This window comes from Rhinolophus sinicus, linkage group LG13 (assembly GCF_036562045.2).
Source record: "Rhinolophus sinicus isolate RSC01 linkage group LG13, ASM3656204v1, whole genome shotgun sequence".
Lineage (NCBI taxonomy): Eukaryota > Metazoa > Chordata > Mammalia > Chiroptera > Rhinolophidae > Rhinolophus > Rhinolophus sinicus.
Genome location: NC_133762.1, coordinates 30,158,902 through 30,179,381, shown reverse-complemented (window position 1 = coordinate 30,179,381; position 20,480 = coordinate 30,158,902). Strand labels below are relative to the sequence as shown.

General features: G+C 48.2%; 1 protein-coding gene across 1 annotated transcript in view; it reads right to left on the bottom strand.

Annotated features, from left to right (window-relative positions):
* PTPRT (protein tyrosine phosphatase receptor type T) overlaps positions 1-19,937 on the bottom strand; it is a 1,016,018-nt gene extending 996,081 nt beyond the window's left edge. Inside the window, exon 1 of the mRNA XM_074318312.1 lies at positions 19,918-19,937. The gene's annotated coding sequence lies outside the window, so the exon portion shown is untranslated. The remainder of the gene's footprint in view (positions 1-19,917) is intronic.
* Between the last annotated feature and the right edge of the window lie 543 nt (positions 19,938-20,480).

Sequence of the window (20,480 nt, the reverse complement as noted above, 5' to 3'; positions counted from 1 at the left end):
GGAGGTTGGAGAAAAAGGTGAGATGGGAGACGTTTGGCAAGGGGCAAATTTTAACCCCATAAGAAGTGTGGAGACAGCAACAGGTGTGGAGGAAGTGCAGAGCACAGGTGATGTCAGGTCCCTGCCTGTGTCATCTCAGCACTTACTTATTTCCCTGCATGACAGCCTGACATCCAACATTTGAAATATTATTATGCCAACGCCTGCAACATTTCACCTGAGGACTCTGACCACCAGAGCCAGCTCTGCCCACATGAGGGAGACCAGAAGTACCAAGCTCCTGGAAACAGGTGTATAAATACTCCTGCTCCCTTGCCTCTCAGGCAGGATAACTCTGAGGCGCATGCTCTCCACTGGTTCCCAGAGTTCCTTGTTGGGACTGAGAGGCAGGCGCCCCTGGTGCTCAACTGCCTGATTATGTAGCAGGAGCTGCCTTTCCTTCCCAGTCTCACTTCCTCACTCCCCACGTCAGGTGTCCTGAAATCCCTTCTCAAGTAAACTACTGGCACTGAAATGTTTAATCTTAGGATCTGGGGAAGCCCTAACTGAGCAGGGCACGAATCCCAAAGCTTCTGAAGGTGTGGGTGCTGGGTCAAATAAAGTGGGGCCATTGACACAGTGGGGTGCTAGAGGGGCAGTGGAGCCCGTGAGGGATGAGGGCTGCTGTCTCAGCTAATGTTCACACTGATTTGAACAGAGGAAAGGATCCACCCCCTTTAAATGCCTCCATCCTAACACACACACACACCCCTAGATTCTACTTCTCTCTCGGGCAACATTTGAGTACAGAGAGAGAGAGAGACCCTCACAATATCTGGCAGAACCCACCTCAGTCTTGGGCAAACATAAATCTCTCAAAGAAAGAAAATAAAGAAAATCGCCTAAGATTTGGTGGTGACAACAGCTCAATACTGCAGAGTCTGCACACGTTTTCCTGCATCTACAGTTGAGAAACCTTTAGGAAATCTCTCCTCAGTCTATGCAATAAGCCCCCCAAAACACATTGCAAGGTGTTAACATGAGGGGACTCTGGGTAAAGGGTATATGGGAACTCTCTGTAATATCTTTGCCCCTTTTCTGGAAATCTAAAATTGTTTCAAAATAAAACATAAAAATAAGACAAGACTAAACAAAACAAACATTGCATCCATGAAAGAAAAGCTCTGAAATCAGAAAATGCTTTCAGTAGGAAAAGCAAATGTGATCATCAAAGTATCTAAATGCAGTGGAGGCCAAAGAATAGACTGGATCCACAAAATCCAAACGAGTCATTGGGAAGTTCAGTGTGAGCAATTTCCCCCCAACTCAGAGGAAAGGGACGAAAAGAGGAATATGACGAGACAACAGAGGAGAGATGGAGACTGAATCCTGGAGGCTCAGTTAGCCCATTTGCAATTCTAGAAGGAGCTAACAGAACAGATGGAGGAGAAGCAATCATGAAGGAAATAGCAGAAGGAAAATTCCCTCAACTGTAAGCAGTGGACCAGCTCCCAAGGATGGTCAACTGCTGGCATGAAAACCTGCAGTGAGTGGTGCCCAGGACAGGCGCCAAAACTCAGCCCCCAGGCCTTGCCTGAGCCCCTTGGCATCTGCCCAAGGGACGTGGCAGAGAAGAAAAGCAAAAAGCACTGGCTTGTCTGCAGTTGCAGTGCCACAATCGAAGCTACGGAAAAGTCCCAGATCCCTGGCGTCGCTCCTGGTGACCCGAGCATTTGCATAGGTCCAGGACATCTGAGGAGAACAGCAAGGAGGCCTGTGGAGCATGTCTGTACAGCTCTGACAAGTGGCAAAGCCAGGGCAGCCTCCGAGGGACTTTTGGTAGGGGTGGGCTGAGGGTTAGGATTAGGTCCCAATGCCATGTTTTCTCACATCCTTCCAGGTTCCCCCCTTTCAAGCCCCAGCCCCCACCCCATCCAGGCTGGGAAGCTTAGATGCCTTTGGACTCCTCCTGTTATCCCTCAGGTCTGTCATCCACATGAGGACTTGTGGTGATCGGCGTCTCCCTCATATCTATCCTTTCTTCTCCGTCCCCATGGCCTCAACCCAAGGCCAAGCCCTTGGACTATTTAGCAATAGCCCACGTGGTCTTCATGCTTCCAGCCTGAAATTCAATCGTCTACTACGTACAACATTTTAGACCAGACCAGGTGTCGCAAACTCAGATGCCCACTGGCGATATGAACGTGTGAAGCAAGCAGGGCTACGATAGGGAGTAGTGAGGACTGTGGTTAACTGCAGAGGACGTGTCACTGCTCCCCTCCAGCCCACTGTTTCCATGGGAACATCAACTCAGAGAGGCCAGGCTTTCCAGTTTGTAAGAAAAACCAGAAATTCAGACTTTTTTGGTGGTGAAAGCTCCTGGTTTTTAAAAGTTAGTCATTAATTCAGTTTTTAAACACTCTGAGATTTTTTTTTGTTTTTTTTTTGTCTGTTTTGGTCTGGGCTATATCCATACCACCTAGAAGAGTGCTCTAAAGTATTCTCGAAAGTGAAATGCTGCATGGATGCTGACAGACAGGCAGGCCTCCAAGGTGCAAATTCTGCACTGAGGAATCTTATTTCATCTTCATACAGTGGAGTGGATATTGTCATTCGTGCTTTAGAAATGAGGAAACAGCTCAGAGAGGAGAATGGGATTGCCCAAAGTCACACCACCAGTGCCACTGCTACAATTTAGATCCAGGGCTCTGTGACCACACTACACCGTTCAGGACAGCAGGGCTTCTGAGTTCTGGTCCCACCTGTGTGACCATCAACCTGGGGGTTCTTGGAAAAGCCATCCTTGACATGTCCCTGTCCCATACACCTACCCTGAGCTTTCTCCAAGTTCCCTCTGTTTGGTTTCCTAAGTGTTTCCATCACTATCCCAGTTGCGTGCTCTTCCTCTGAACTGTGAAGTGGCTTCCTATCTGGTCCCCCTGCCTCTAGTGCCTCTTCCTTCATTGTTGGCTCCAGAGTTCTACCAAATATTACTACCTAAAAGTTTTCCAAGGCTTTCAAGAGAGGTAAAGGCCATGCTCCAAGGCCTAAGACTTGAGCTTCTTTCCTATCTAGTCGACTCACCTCTCAAACCCATTTCCCACTACTGCTGCCCCAAGTTTTCCACTGCTCAGCATTCCCTAAAAACACTGTGTTTTCATACCTCTTTGCTTGTAGCTCCTCTACAATACTTGTGCTTCCCTTCTCCTTTGGAGAACTCCTATTCACCCTTCAAAGCCCTGGCTTGAATGATCTGCTGAGTGAGAATGCCCCTAAGACTTCCAGGGTCATCCATGGCGTTTGCACTGGCCTCCTTGTTTCTCTCATGCTTCCAACGAAGCAGCTTATCTCATCTTGTGTCATACTCACTCATCTATCTGCCTCTTCAAACAGATGTTTCTCTCCTTGTCTTCTTCCATAAGACTGTCCCATGCCTGACAAAGGCCTGTCTTCCAACATGGATTTAACAAATACCTTATAAATGAACAGTTACAGCTTTGCCCTCAGCGGGCACATGGCAGAGAGCAATCAAATATGTTTTACGAGTTATTTTACTCTTTCAATAGCCCTACAATTCTGTAACGATCTCCATTTTACCAAAGAGGAAATGGACACTCAGAGAGGTAAAGACGCCCAATAAGTGGCAGAGCCAGAAGTCAAATCCACGGCTGTGAGCTTCCAAAATCCCCACCGTGGGCATGATCCCGTGTTTCCCTTCCATGACAGCCCTTTGAATATTCCCCCTGAATCTTCTTTTGAGCTGACTCAGCAATCTCAGTTCTTTTAGCCGTTCCTGATATGCGAGAGTCATGACTCATTATCATCTTGAATATGGTCAAAAAGTTCACCATGGTTCCCCCTGTTGATTTGGTTCCCACACTTGACCTTCTCCTCGGTTCCGTCCAAGGCCCAGACAAAGACTGCTGATTTTAATGGAGAATTGAAGGAGGGTGCAGAGAGCTCCATGCCGTCCCATCTGTCTCACCAAGAAGTAACATATAGAAATGCATATTCTCATCACTGTCTTCTTTAAAAGTAGATGATAGGATTTGCCTATTCTATACACTTTATAACGTTCAATATGTGGCCCTCTGTGTCTTTCCAGGGGGTGGGGGAGGAAGGATGGGGAGTGATTGCTAAGAGGTACAGGGTTTCTTTGGGGAGGGGCTGATAAAATGTTCTGGAATTAGAGTGGTGATGCCTGCACAATCTTGCGATACACTAAAAGCCACTGAAATGTACATCATTTTTGTGTACAATATATACATATAACACAAAATTGACCAGTTTACCCATTTTTAAGTGTACAGTTCAGAGGCACTGGCACATTCAACTCTGTTGAGAAACCATCACCTGCATCTCTCTCCAGAACTTTTTCATCTTCCCCAACTGAACTCTGTACCCATTAAATACAAACTCCCCATTTCTACCTCTGCCGACCCCTGGCAACCACCATTCTGCTTTCTGTCTCTATGAATTAGACTACTAGGGATCTCATAGGAGTAAAATCACATGATATTTGTCCTTTGGTGTCTGGCTTATCTCACTTAGCGTAATGTCTTCAAAGTCCATCTATGTTGTAGCATGAGTCGGAATTTTCTCCATACCATCTTTGAATCTCCTTACTGCCCTAGCCCAAGCAAGCAGGCTGGCTTCAGCCAGACACCACCATAAATAAATCGTAATTATCTGCTACCTTCACAGGTGGGTGTGAAGAGTGAGGGGCGGTGAAGACCACACCAACCTTGGGTGCAAAGACAAACCTCAGTTGATTCACTGAAAGGTAATTAGAGGGACTGTCAGGATCTGGTGCCAACTTTACTTTCCTGTCGAGGAAGCTGGAGGTCCCTACAAACTTCACACATTCCACAATAATCACTGAATTCCCACTGTGAATTTGTGGGCCGATCACGCATCGCTCCCTAGTAAAGGCATCAGCAAAGTACTTTGCTTCTTTCAAATAGAACAAACAAACAAACAAAAATGAGTTGTATTTTCCATGATACCCCACAAAGAGAGGGGCAGAAAAGCAGTGTTTATTAAGTATCTACTATGCACTGCGCTAGACATTTATGTATATTTTTCATTTCAATCGCACATCTTGTGAGGCTGACATTCCAGTTCCCTTTTTACAGATGAGGAGACTGAGGTTTAGGAGTTAAATAACTTGCCTAGGTCATGAAGGGAGGAATGGGACCTGGCCCTGTATTTGTAGGACTCCAAAGTTGGCGTGAGCCCCCGGACGTCCTCCCTGGCCATCTTAGTAGTTGGTACATCCTGTGGCTGACACTGTCCCCTGCCTGCCACACACCTGCCCGGCTGCCCACAAACATGTCCAGTCTTGTGGGCACTCTGACCCAGCCAAACAGGTACTCGTGCTGCGCTGGCCTGGGTCTGTTGTCCACACACCTGCCTCGGTGAGCTGGGGTCCAGGTAGCTGCCCAAGGTCACCTGTCTCCACACAGTGTCTATGGACCCTTGAACCCTGTCCTGGAGTTTCACTCCAGTGTGGCTGTGGTCAGACACCTTGACCTAATTCCTACTGCCCCGAATCCCCAGGGCTGCCCCAGCCCTTTCTGGGTCCCTGGCTCTTGCCCACATCACCTTTCTTCTCTTCTCCCTGAAACGTATTTATTGAGTGCGTGCTCCGAACCAGGCTCAATGCCAAATTCTGAGCGGCCAGTAGTAAACAAGACAGCCTCGGCCACAGCCCCCGTGGAGCTGTTAGCCTGGCAGAGAGAGACACTAAATAATCAAAGATCAAACATCTCCAGAATCGTCCATTCGACACTCCAGTGTTCCCACTGGACCTGGAACACAGCATCCAGACCGAGCTGAACATCATCTCACAGATGATCTCAGTTAACCCTCCACAAGAGTCTATGAGTTAAGTATTAATATTACCCCCAGTTCACAGATGGAAAAACTGAGTCCCAGAGAAGCTAAGTAAGCTCAAGAGCTCATAGTAGACAAGTGGAGGAGCCAGGGTTTGAACCCAGGCAGCGTGACACCAGAGCCCACCCTTAAGTCTGCCCGATGATGTGTCCTAGTGTGGCCGACTCGCGTAGCCACTAACCTCATGTACTTTGAAAACAAGTTTAAAAAATAATTCAGTTGGAGGCTAGCATATTCATACCGGCCAGACATCATCTTTTCAAACAGCTTGTTTTTTACCACTCGACAGGTGTCCAGGTGGCCCCGGGACACAAATCAGGACTCATTTCTTTGCCAGGAGGGAGAGCCATGGCGGAAGATAGAGGACAAGCCCTCCCAACAGGGCCTTGGCAGGCCCAATCCGTCTGGCCGGCTTGTGTCCCTCATGAGAGGCCGCAGCTGACGTCTCTTCTCCTCCCAACCCACGGGGAGGGCCAGCCACTGTGTGCAGACAGCGAGCAATTGATTTTGGACCTCTCTCTCTCTCCCCCATCCCGAGAACCCATCAATTACCGGTGCACAGGCGGCCCATTCCAAGGATGGATATTACCTTCTGCGCTCACAGCAGAGCCGCCCATCTTGATCCAAGCACAGATGGAAGACAAGGGCGTGGGGTTAATTGATCAAGCGGCACCAACTCCGGTGCAAAGGTTGGCATAAAATGGCTCGTTTCACAGATGCACAGGCCCCTTGCTCACCCGTCTCCTGTGATTCAACCAGGTCACTAACGTGCTTTCAAACAAACACACCCAAACTTACACATTCAGGTTTGTCTTGACTCCTCCAAAGTGGTCACCTTGAAATACCCCACGCACCTTCCTCCGTTCTGCAAGCAGGTACTGAATACCAAGCAGACACAAAGCATGGTGCCAGGGCTGGGGGCAGGTTACAATTCAGTGCAACTAGTAAAGTTCATTCCAACTAACATTTCTGGAGCGCCTGCTGTATACAAGGCAGCGTGGTAGACAATTGGAATATGAAGATGGGTCTTACTGTCAGGAGTAGACAGACAGACAGACAGACAAAAGGGTGTCCTGCAGGGTGGCAGGGTGTGAGGCGGGCAGGAGGTTGGGGCAGGCAGAGCACAGCTAGGGGGACAATACAAGATGGATGGTGCTAAATACCAGAAGAAACGGTAGTGGGTGTTAAGCTCAGAACAGCAAGAATTGTCACAGTAATTTTATTCCCTCTAAATCTTTCTCAGGTCTCAGCTCACTGAGCTAGCAGGAAATTCATACTTGGGGTCCCTTCTTGTCCCCCAGGATCCTATGAAGGTCCCAAGGGTCTCACCTAGAGCCAACTTCGGGCATGTCCAGTGGTTGTAGGTCCACACTGGTTGCCTTTTTTAGAGCGGTTGTCCAAGGCGTTGGGAATCCCTGTTGGCAGATGGCAATGCTGCCTCCATGCCAAGCCGGGCTCAGGAAACTGCCCAGACTGGGGGCCTCAATGCCACGCTCCCAGCCTCTTTAGAACCCCCTCATAGTTACCCATCTGGATCCTAATACCTCCAGGAATTCCCTTCTCCTCACAGGAACCAAACAGCTTGTCCTTCCTGGTCTTGGGGAAGTTTCCTTCCCCTCCCCCTCTCTTTGCCTCCCCACCAAAGGCCTTTTTTTGCATTGGTACTTTGCACACACACACACACACACACACACACACCTCTTGCAACCAGTGAGCCTAAGTTTCCAAAAACCAAAGCCAGGAAAGAGATCCCTCGTCAGGCAGCTTCTCCTTTTCATCCTACAACACAAGTCTCCCCTTAGACAAATGCTCCGCCACCTTAGAATAGGGAATGCAAGAACAGAACACAAATTAGTATATTAAGTTACCCCATCTGTCAAAAGAAGGCTCAGAAACAGAAGTAATTAGAAAGGAAAAGAAAATTTTCCCTGCAAAGTGTGCAAGGGAATCCGGCTTCCAAAGGACTGGCTCACCAAACATAAAACACAGCAACTATTTAGAGGAAAACAATTGCAGAGTCACCAAGCTCACCGCGTTTACATTCGTCTGTTCCTGGCGTGGAAACAGCAGCTTTGTCATGTGATTATCATATTCACAAAGGTATCTTCAGAGATGGTCATTGCAAGAAGCCTTGGTTAGGGAGTCCAAGGCTTAAGGGAAATAGTCAAGGATTTATTATTTTGGGGACCCTGAGATTTTGGGTTTGTCTGGGGGTTTAGGAGTCTGTAGCTGTCAGTTCAGTGTCCCTTTTCCCCCAGTAGGTATGTAAAGTCCTTGATCATATTGGAAGCAGGGCCACGTGGCCATTTTGGCTTCTACAGACGGCACAATCTACTGAGGGAAGGCAGTTGGAAGCCACACGAGTGGATCAGAGGAGATCCTAAAAGAATCAGCAGGGACCTTAAACTGTGGGCAGTTTGGGCATGTGGGTGGGGGGGGCACAGATGCAGGGTCACAGTCACCCAGCCAGGCGGGTCCCACAGAAGCACCGCACATTCGAGGGGAGGTAGGAAGAGCTGGTTTAAAGGCCAGGCCCAGGGCCGCGGGTGGGTTTCTCCGAGACCTCTGCTGTCCCAAGTGTGCCAAAAACAGCAGCTCTGAACCAGTGGCCTCAGAATCCTAAAACACTAGCCAGCCACCAAGGCCATTTCATCCAACCCTTTCCAACACAGACGGGGACACTGGGGCCACAGCGTTTGGCTGTGCCCCCACGATATCTTCAGTGACAGCACATTTGGCCTTCAGGTCAGGGGATGGTCTTTTGAAAACAGTAAAAGGACATTCCGAGTCAGACGTAGTTGATCAGATAAGGACCAAGGTGGGCAGAGCCACTTCCTGTTAACGTTTTTATAAAAGTGACTTCAAAGGCTACAGACAAGAATGAAAGCAAACTTCTTATGCTGTTACCTGCCCCTGAAGGTCAATACCAGGACAGTCCAAACACCAGAAACACACAGATTGGAATACGGACACAACCCCTGAAGGGGTCAACATGCATTGTGGCCATTACTTGCTGGGGTCGTGTCTTTCTTTTGATGTATTGCTCATTTTCATGAAAAACAACAATCCATGCTCACTGTGAACCATGTCAACAACAAAGAAAGAAACAGAGTAAAAAGTGAGAGCTCCCTGTAATAGCTATCTCACTCTTCACTCTCCTCCCGGAAGACAATCGGCAATTTAGTGTCTGCCTTTCCAATACTTGCGCTTACTCGCCAGTCTGTATGCATATAAACGCATTTAATGAAGGGTTTTCCTACTCGGAGGGCATTACACGATACATTCTTCAGTTTTGCTTTTTTTTTTTTTTCACTGAGCTCAGTTGGCATCGCAAACATCTTTGCATGTCATAGAACTTGACCTCTTTCGGTTAAACGGCTGCAAATTAGATTGTGTGGGCGCTCCACAACTGATGTAACATTTAGGTTATTTCCAAGTTCCTTACTAATATAAATAACGCCACCATGAACATACACATTTTTGTACATGTATGAGAACATTCTATAGAACACATTCCTGGAGCTGAAATGCTGATCCAGTGAGTATGTACATTTCATATTCTTGGCACCGGCACAATGTGGGAGACAGATCCACTTTGTAGCCCCGCCCTAAAGAAGATATTAATGACCTTTTAAAAATGTCTGTCAATTTGATATGTGGAAAGTAGTATCACATTTTAAATTGCATTTCTTAATTATGAGGAAGGCTGAATAGCTTTTTATGGGCCACGGTACATTTATGAGAAAGCTTCGACCAGACGAGTGAGGAGTTCCCAAGTTGGCCTGGTTCGAGCACCCCTCTGTGCTCGGTCATTGACTGAGAACAGCCACGAGGAAGCACTGCCCGCGTGACCACCACGGTGGGTCCAAGGATGCTCTAGTTTGAGGCTGTCCATCAGCTCCCCTCCCCACAGGAGGTTCTCTTGAAGGGAGAGCTGAACAATGCACCTTTCACGGCCACCATTATCGCCCAGCGTGTCCTCTTCTGGAAGTTACCTGGCCGCACTCTTTGCCTCGTTTTCTATTGCATCTTTGTCTTTTTCTCATAGAGCTGCAGAGACTCTACATGCATTTGGTCTAATAGCTCTTTGCTGTATATGCTGCAAGTATTTTTTCCCCAGTCTTTGCTTTCTTTTAACTGTGGCTCTGTGTTTCACTGTATAGAAGTTTTTTTTAAGTCTTTTTTTTAATTTTCTGTAGTTAAAATCTGTTAAATTTTTCTTTAAGCCTCCTGTGTCTTATTTAAGAATGTTGTCTTCTTTTCATAGAAAGAAAAAAATGGGAGGAGGGTCCCATTCCTTCATCTCGTACCTTCCTTGGCTGCAGCGTACATCACAGACATAAATTTAGTATATATGATTGTATTATGCACCAACCAGGGCTTGATTTTGTTTCCTACCATTTCCAGTTTTTTTGCCATCTAATTATTACAAAATGTTACCTTTTGAAATTAGTGGCTCTATTTGTTCATGTCAAAGCATGATTCCCCACCCCCCCCACCCCCCCACCCCCGGAATGTCATCAATGATTTTGTGCAGCAGAAAGAAAATCTTTGCAACGGAAGACCTAGGCACGATTCAGCATCTGAGAAAAGGATGCGGTGTGGCTTCCATGGGGGGGCTGGGGCTGGAGGTGTGTGAGACCTCAGAGCGAGGTAAGGTGTGGGAGGGAGGAAGATGAGCCGGTGGGGGCACCCCTCCTTCCACCCCAGAGTGCTGGAGAGCCAGGCTAAGGACGGGGTTGTACCTCACACACGCCTGCGTCATCTCTGTTGCAGCCTCCATTTGGTTTTCTCCGTAGCAGCTCTCATAACTGCTAATTGTTACATAGATGGCTTAGGAGCAGGAGTTTCCTGGCACCTGCAGGGCTCACTCTTAGGCCAGTGGTTGTGGGATATCTGCTGACCGCTAGTCCACTTGGAGAAGGATTTGGGGAGCAGGCCCACCTTGCAGGGGATGGGCCAGCCACAGGAAGCAGGACCTCCTACTTTCCCACACTTAACCTCATTCTATCTTATCCTCCAATGTCACTACTGTCAGCTCCTTCCAGGAGCCTCCAGGGGGACAGTCCAGCATGGCCCTGGATGCCTTCTGCCACACCCTCCCTCTCTGGGTGTCTCCTAAACCACAGCAATTAGCCCCCAACAATTATGAGTGACGTGGGACTGCCTTGAGCTCACATTTTTATGTCAGGATGAATTTGGATTCTGAAGTTGATCTCCTTGTTGTGAGGGCTTTAGGAGGGAAAGATTAAATCATCCTCTGACGTGTGCTTCATCAGGCCCCAAATCCTTGATGAGCCGTAAAAGCACCTTCTCATTGAAATGCTCTCAGTCTCCGCTTGACGGATATCAGCAGGAATAAGCTCTCCATGATGTGGGAGCTCGACTGGCTGGGAAGCTCTGCCAGACGGGATTTTGCAGCAGTCCTGGCTCTTCTGCAGCTTGTGATCCCCCAAATCTATGAGTGTAACAAATCAGAGGCCAATCCCCTTCTGTTTTCCCCAGAAAAACACATTCTGGGCCCCTCCCCTAAGGGGACAGGCTTGCCTTCAATCAGCGACACTCTCATGAGGAGCCCAGAGCTGCAGGTCTAGTCTGTGACCTGGGTATGGCTTACTCTATGGTCAGTCTGGGGCCAGTCTATAACCTGGTGTACAGCCCAGTCAATGACCGAGGGTTCACTGACTGACCCTGGCCTGGCATCAACGCCACCTCAGCGCAGGGTACCAGGATTTGAAACCTTCTCTGAGTACTCCCATTCCCAAATATTAGACAGACCTGCTCCCAGCCAGGTTGTGCCAACGGCCACTGAAAAACTCAAACTATTTGAGGTGACAGGAAGCAGACAGGAGCATCTATAGGTGAAGGTCTGTAGTCGAGGTGGGGTGGGGCAAAGCTGAGACAGAATGGTGAGGGGTCTGAAATGGTGGTGGGAGAAACCAGGGTGTCCTTGGGGCCTCAGCCTCAGAAGTCCAAAGCCAAGGCAATGGGATCCTGCGTTATTGCCAACCTTTCCCGGCAAAAGTTACCACTCGCTCATCTTTCTGATTTCAGCAACAACAACAAAAAGGAGCCTGAATCTTTGGGGAAGGGTCCAGGCTGATGCCAAGTTTCCTTCCCATGATGGCTGTGGGAGGGAAAGAAGTGAGGTTGTTCTGCTTTGTATGAGGCACACTGGACTTGCTGGGGGACCTTCAGCTGGTCACCCTTTCTCTCTCACTTTAGGGTGTTCATCTACAAAAGGAGTTGGAGCAGCCGGTCTACCAGGCCCCCTCCGTTCAGCCAACTGGGAAGAGGATGTGAAGAGAGCACCAGTCAGAAGGAAGGGCATTCAAAAGGTCCCAGGCAAGAGAGAGAGCTTGGCAGGTCCAAGGACCTGGACCAAGCTTAGTGTGACAGACGAGCGATGAGGGCAGAAAAACAGGTTGCGACTAAGCCCTCGGGGCCTGGGTGCAGTGGAAAGGAGACCGGTTTCTATGCTGAAGGCAATGAAGAGCCTTGAAGGGTGTTAAAGAGGAGAGTAAACGCCATCAGATTGGCATTTTTAGGATGATCTGTCTGGTTGCTATTCAGGGTGGATCAGAGGGATGGAGACAAAGGTGGAGACAGGAAGGAGACTAGGCAATTGTCTGGGCAAGCGGTGCTGCAGGCACGGACCTGGGAAGAGGGCAGCAGAAGCGGTGAGCAAGGGACAGGTCTGAGAGCGAGACAGTGGGGACAGTCTACAGGACTTGATGACCAGTGGATATGGGGGTGAGGGAGGCTCAAGGGGAACTGGTGAGTGCCCAGGTGTGGCTTGTACAACAGGCGGATAGTCGTGAAACTCACTAAGATGGGAAGATTAGAAGAGCAGGATTGGTGGAGGAAGATGATGGTGGATCCCAGTCTAGACCTGTTGAGTTTAAGATGCCGATTTGGACATCCGAGTGGAGGTGTCCGAGAATGAACTGAGAACATGGGCCAGAAGCTCCAGTGACATTTGAGTTGAGATCGCACGGCAACAAGAGAAATCCAGCCACGCAAGCCTGGAGAGGTGCGTTCCAGGCAGAGGGCGTGGCAAGTGAAAAAGTCCATGTTGGACAGGCCGAGCAGACTGGGCCTATGGACACCCAGGTGGTGGTGTCCAGTGTAAAGCTGGGGGGCACAGGCCACGGTGGGAGTGGCCAATAGTGCCCTCATGGCGGATGCTCTTGCCCAGGGCAGCCTGCTGGGAGGGAGGGGCTGGGGCAGCACCAGCATTCCCAGGGGTGGGCCAGAGGGGCGTCTTCGAGCAATGCTCAGAGGAGCAAGAAGGCAGTAAGACGAGGAGAACGTCCCTCTGAACGACGTGGTTGTGGAGACAAAGACAAGACAAATGGGCTTTTCTGTGTGTTCACTCGACAGAATATTTTACAGCCTCCCTGGGTAAACAAGCTGTCATCTACCACCCAACCGTCTATCAGCTGAAGCAGCTTGGGGAAAAGATAACGCGGCAGGTTTGGATACTCTCAGCTGCTGGTGCCTAATTACTACACAAGCAAAACAAACCCAGAGAGTCGTAGGCAAAGCGGGGCTTGCTGGCTGCCTAAGGTGGAAAGCCACTTACCCACTCCCAGGGGAGGAATGAAAGACAAGCACTGACAAATATTGAGCTCCTACTGGGTGCTAGATGCTTGACACACATCATTTTATTTAACGCAGTGTAAGGAGTATCATGCCCATTTTGCAGATGAGGAAACAGAGGCTCAGAGGGGCCTGACATGCACCCAAGTTAGAGGATTCACACTGGGGTCTTCCCGCTGCACTTTACTGCCTCCCTGAAGAAGGTCCAGGTTCAGTCCCTTCCCCGCTTCCCAGGCCTGCAGAGTCAGGTCCAAATGCCATGCTCACGATTTTGCAGCTCTGTTTACTGTCCTTTTCATAAGGCATCCATTTGTAAGAAATAAAACTGTTGGGCTCAGCAGCAGGGCAATAACTATAAAGAAAACTGCCGTTAAGAGCATGGACTTAGCTCCCAGCATTACTGTGTATTCAAAGCAGATTTTCAAAACACCATTTGACATAGATGGTAATTCCAAGGGAACCCATTTGCCTCTTTCTTCTTGCCTTGCCCCAGGCACATCTGTCCAAGGTGGAATCAGGAAGAAGGAAAGGAGGTGAGGGAGGCCGAAGACCAACTAGACTTCCCCTTAAGGAGATTTGAGCCATCTTCGGACTCAGAGGACACATCAGCTGATTCCTCCCACCTCCTCCTCTTTCGGAACCTGAGATGGGGAATGAGGCACAGAGAGGAGCAGTGACAGACCATGAGAGGGGCAGATCCCAAGTCCCCTGCCTTCTAGCACAACTCAGTGATCTCCAAGACAACATGCAGCCTCGTAAGAGGCCAAGAGGTCCATTTATAAAGGCAATTGTTATACGTATTACTTGTATGATTTCAATTAATTATTTTACTTTCAAAGCTAATTCCAATACATATTTTCCATTTCCAAATGAGCAAAGACCACATCTCTATATGAGGAGAATGGATATCTAAGGACAACCAGAATGTTGCTAGGCACTATCTTTTATCATTAATTTGTACTATTGTACACCGCACTCTGGCCACACTGGCCTTTTTTTAATTTTTTTTAAGTCCCTTGAAGCCTCCAACTTTGTTCCTATCTCAGGGCCTTTTCATTTTCTATGCCCTCTGCCTGGAGCACAGGTCTCTAGGCTCACATGGCTAGATTTTTCTTGTTGCTGAGACCTCAACTCAAATGTCACCTTCTCTGAGAAGCCTTCCCTGATTATGCCAGGTAACCACACTGCCACTCCCCATAACAGTGAATCTCAAACTTGAGCGTGCATCAGATTTACGTCTTTGGAGGGCTTCAAATACAGACTGCTTGGCCTCACCCTCAGAGTTTCTAATTCAATAGGTCTGGGTGGATCCTGAGAATTTACAATTTCTCATAAATTCCCAGGTTGTGCTAATGCTTATCAGTCCAGGAACACTTTGAGAGTCACTGCTGTATAACACCACCCTGTTTTATTATCTTTAAAACAGTCTGAAATTACCTTGGTAATCTATTCAGTTACTATACGATGGTCTGCCTTTCATACTGATTGGATACTCCTGAAAGCAGCGTATCTGTGTTGATTGCAGTATCCCCAGGACCCAGAACAGAGCCAAGTACATGCTAAATGCTCATGTACTTAGTGAATGAATAAATTAGTGGATGGATGGATGGATGGATGGGTGGATGGATGCTCAGCCTCTGGATTCCTATCTCCACACGTGCCATCTTTGCTCCACAGCAAGTTTATCCACAGGTAAAACCAATCCTATCTTTGATTTCTAAATTCCCACTGATAAGATAACATGGAACATTTTTTTAAAAGAATGTGGAATGTTTTACTAAAGATGTCGGAAAGCCATGACCAAGAGACACGTTACAAAATGACAAATGACTTAAAACTGCATGTAGGCATAGCTGCTCTTAAGGTCCTTTCAACTACCCTATCACCCCAAATGGTCCCCAGCCTTCTGCCATCTTGAAGGCTCCTCTCTCCTCTTCCTCCTCCTCCTCTGCCTTCTCCTCCTGCCTGCTCTTTTACTCCTCAAAGATCTAAAGAATAATCTTCTCATTTTCCAATACAGAGAAGCTTAACCATCATTTTTTTCATAGATTAAGGATCCCAAGCAGACCAGAACACCTCCTCTGTCTTTAAAATCTCCTGCATCTTTGAGACTCAGACTAGTTATGCCTTCCTCTTGTCGTGACCGCCTGGAAACGATCCGCCATTCAGCGTAGTCCTCGGTCCCAGCTCACCGACTTCATCCTCAACTACTTCAGGAGGCAGGTCAACTGCTGGTGGCCAGATGGGAGGAAGAGGTAGCAGGTGTGGTGAACGTGAGGAAAGCTTTAAATACTTGCTGTCAATGGTGGAATGAGCTGGCTAGAGAAACACAGGTCCAACCTCTAGAAATTCCGGCTGGAGGTGGTGAGAAGTTGGTCCAGGAAGAGAGAATCCAATATGTGAAGAGTCATCCAAATGCTTCCTTCTCCACTCTCTTAGTCACTTTGTTAGTTTCCAATTGCTGCTGTAACGCATTTAGTGGACGTAAAACAACACAAATATACTGTCTGACAGTTTCGGAGATAAGAAGTCCAGACTGGCTGTTCCTTCTGGAGACCCCAGGAAAGAATCTGTTTCCTGCCTTTTCTACTTCTGGAGGTTACATGCCTTCCTTGGCTCATGGCCCCTTTCTCTATCTTCAAAGCCAGCATTGTGTGTTCTCTCTCTCTCATTCTCTCTCTCTCCAGGTTGAAGGATGAGGGCGCGGACATCTTTGGGGGAGGGGCCATTATTCTACCAGTCGCCCGCTAGGAGGATCTCTCCCTGAACTTCAGCAGCTGCTGAACCTGCCTCTTTGAAAACCACTGACGGACACTCTCTCCCTGCAGCCTCCTCTCCAACCAGCCTGCACGCCCCAGCGTCCCATGCAGCCTTTCTTCAACACCAGGACGTGCACTGCACGCACGTTCCTCTCCTTCCTTCCTTCTCCTCCCTTTGTCACTTAGATCCTATGCTCTGTCATTACTACGTTGCCTCTCTGTCACATCTAGTGCCAGTCCTGGATGAATCAACCATCTTCCTCCTCCATCCTGTCACTGGGGAAACACTGCTGGACAAAACCACACAACCGTAACAGGGAAATCTTCCATGTCTAACACCATCTTTATCACAGAAGCAATGAGAACCCAACGGAGGATTTTAAGCTGGAAGCGACCCGATCAGATTCCTATCATAGAAAAATAATTTCTACAGCAGTGTGGAGGATTAGAGGGAGGTAGAGAAATGAAGGGGTACCCCCTCTTTACCCCAACACCACACCTCATTCTCAATGCTCACTGGTTAGTTCGCAATTAGCATCCCCTTCTCTCATATCCCTACAATCCATCATATCTCTTGTGTGCGTATCTATCTCCTCGGCTAGACAGGGAAGAAGTTGAGACAGAGGATCCATCTTCAAGTTTAGTCTCTTCACTGACGAGTAACTTAATCTCGCCAAGCTCCCACTTCCTGATGCATTCAGGACACTCAGCAACAACAACAATAAAATACTGAATGAATAACACCTGTGATCCATAGCATCGCGACATTCACAAAAAGTGCCTTGCCAACTGCACAGCCCCCTATAAATACTACCCATTATCATTATCCCTAGTTTATAACTCCTTTGAGAGTAGGGCTCCTATCTTATTTCTCTCTGCATCCATCCCTCCCATTGCCTCACACGTTGAAAATACTCTATAAATGCCTTAAGAGATAAATAAGCCATTGGATACCACACTAATGAACATTTAAAGAGGGAATAAAACATTACCAAGACTGCCCTTTTAAAACCTTCTCTTTCTCCCTCCCATGGTGCTCTTTGCTGATTTGATTTTCTCTGTTCTGAAAGATCCACTCTGGCCCATATGCAGAAATTAGTCTGCTTACAGAGAGGTGCCTGCCCCCCGATGACCAAATGGTGAAGTGTGTTAAGGCCCTGGGGAAACAGTAAGACCTTGAAAGTTTGTTTTTGATGCATTCGACAGGGTAATCTCTTTGTTAAAGAATTTGGTTTGTGAGGCTCTTTGTTCAAAGAATTTGGTTTGTGAGGCTCTTCTGAGATTGTTGTCCCTAATTACAATAGTTCCCCCCTTATCCACAGGGGATGTGTTCCGAGATCCCCAGTGGATGCCTGAAACCGTGGATAGTACTGCACCCTATATACACACCATGTTTTTTCCTCTACATACACACCTTTCCCCTTAAAGGAAGCATGTTGAGGGTTCTCCTTGGCGTATCCAAAATGTCAGCATCACTACTCTTGTGTTTTGAAGCCATTATTGAGCAAAACAAGGGTGACTTGAACACAAGCACTGCAATACCTCCACAGTTGATCTGATAACCCAGATGGCTACCAAATCACTAACGGGCCGCAAGCATCTAGATCACAGATACTCTGGACGAAGGGATGATTCGTATTCGAGCAGGACAGAGCAGGACGGCATGAGATTTCACCATGCTACTCAGAATGGCATGCAATTTAAAACTGATTACTTATTTCTGGAATTTCCTATTTCGTATTTTCAGACCACAATTGAATGCAGGTAACTAAAACCATGAAAAGCAAAACTGTGGATAAGGAGGGCCTACTGTACTTGGAGATCCCAGAAATGAGGTTTCATCTCAGAAACACCTGGTCACCCACGTCCCTGCAAATACCCCCTTTTCCCAGCATGGGCAGGTGCAATCATGGCCAGACCACTGTCACACATCGAGACTCAACCCTGCATCTGGAGTACTTGTTAATGTTAAGAGACACTGAGGCACCTGCCCAAGGTGCTGTCACAATCTGTAACAAACAGGCTCGGTTGGGGAAGGAAGAAGCAAACAGGACTGAGCCAGTCCCCACCCCAGGAATAGACCTCAGGCAGCTTTGAGGCTTGGACTGTCTAGAAAATTCACCTCTGAGCCTCCCAGGATCATAGCCATTGCTCAGGAGGGCAGCACAGCTGTGTTTTACTGGTTAGTCACCAGAACAGTCGGGGAGGAGGCACCCAGGGAGTATAACAGCCCTCATGGGAATGAGAAAGGCTAGCTTCTGTCCTCCAGCGGTGGCATCAGCAAAAACTGAATATCCCCCTGGGAAACTCTGGGGGTCCTCAAAGCCTGTATAGCTCTTTGGGAGTGCCCTGGGAGGTCTCATGCTACATATAAATGGCTTCGCTCACTGAAATGTAAATCTGGATGAGAGAGACAAAGAAACTGCCAAAATACAGAGGGGGGGGGCAGCGGGGGGGGGGGCTGCCGGGAAGAGGGGGCACCCTGTCCCACGCTGTTCCTCTTCCTCCTCTCAGGAAGTGCCTTGATTCTTACACCTTGTTCTCCAGCCCTCCTCTGTTTGAAGGGCTCCGACAGCCTCTGTTGTGTGAGAGCTGGCCAGAGTTGGTTTCTGAACCTTACAATCCGGTCCTTAGGGAACATGTGGATGGTATAAACATCCAGGGAAGAGGTTGACTCCTTAAACACATTTGTCACAAATAATGGGGGACTGAGCGACCTCCCCTTTCCTTCTGCAGAAGATGCACTCTCCCAGGTCCCCAGGGGCAGGGCAGAATTACTGGTGGGGCTTCAAACTCACTGATCTCTGCCTGTCGTATGAAGTCCAATCCTACTGTCAACTGCTCACAGAGTGAACAAGAAAAGTGACTCTCAGCAGTGCAGCCATTTGCCAAGAGTAACTCATGTCTTTAACTATCCCTGAAGGAGCAGAGTCAACCCTACACCGTTAAAATGGATCACAGTGAGAATTCCTGGAAGGTGAAAGAAAGCAACTCTCACCCACGACTTGGGACAGTTATTCTTGCCTGAAGTGTTTTCTCTCCACCTCGAGGGGCATTACAAAATCCATTTAACTGTATTTAATTTAGTATATGTGGAAGCAGATCTGCCCAAATCCCCAGCTGCATGCTTCTCTTGCCCTGGTAGAGAGCCTACAATGTCCTTAACGAGCTCTGAGCTGGAGTCCAGCCCTTACCCCAGCAGTGAACCTTCCTCTAAGGAGCCCCAGGGGTTCCAGAGGCATTCTGCAGGGCACTTCCCCTTAGGACACTGTTACAGACAGAGCAGGCGACCTGATGTAAGAAACAACCCCAAAAGCTCAATGGCAGCACACAGTAATGTTTGTTTTCCACACCATAGTACAACACAGATCATTTGGAGATGTGGAAATTTCTACTCTGTGCAGGGACCCAAGCTCTTTCCACCCTGTGGCTCCACCCTGTCTCAGTGCTTAGAATTCTGTCCATTTGTCCAGTGGATGGTGAAAGAGAGTGTTGAGAATTGCACAGGAGATTTTTATGGGCCATGCTGGCAACGGGTCAGCATTGCTTCTGCCCACATTCCATTGGTCAGAACTCAGTCACATGATCTCACCTAACTGCAAGGGAGTCTGGGAAACGCAGCCTAGTTGCATGCTCAGGAAAAAATGGAACACGGCTTGGTAAACAAAGGGATGTCACTGACCTTTAGCATTTGTGTTGTCATGGAGTAGGAGGGTCTGCCTCCCCTGGGCTGTGAGCTCCTCAAAAGCAGGAACTGATTTCAGATTTGCTTTTCTGACTCATAAACTCCAGGCTGTAAATCCAGGCTGAGTGGTCCAGAAGGTGTCATGCCAGCAGCGGATGTCACAGCTGAGCACAGCACCCACCGAGCTGCCAAGCACCTGGCAAAGACAGGCAGGTCAGGACAAAGGGCCCCAGACAGGAGCCTGACAACCACAGCAGACCAAAGGGCTTAGGGTGTGGATGCGAAGAGAGCCTAGAAGAGTCCTAAGCCAAGGAAACAGCCTTCAGTAGGAGCAAAGAAGGTTCTGGGAAGGGCACCAACCAGCTTGGACTTAAGAGTCCTACTCATCAACCAGCCCTATTGACACTCGCCACAAAAGAGGTCAGACCTTATGGACCTACTTTATAGATGTGGGAATTGATGGATTTTTCCCCCTAGTTGACCAGCAGTAGAACCCAAGTCTCCTGGTTAAGTAGCTACATGAACCTACCAGACTATTCTTTATGTTACTAATCCATGAA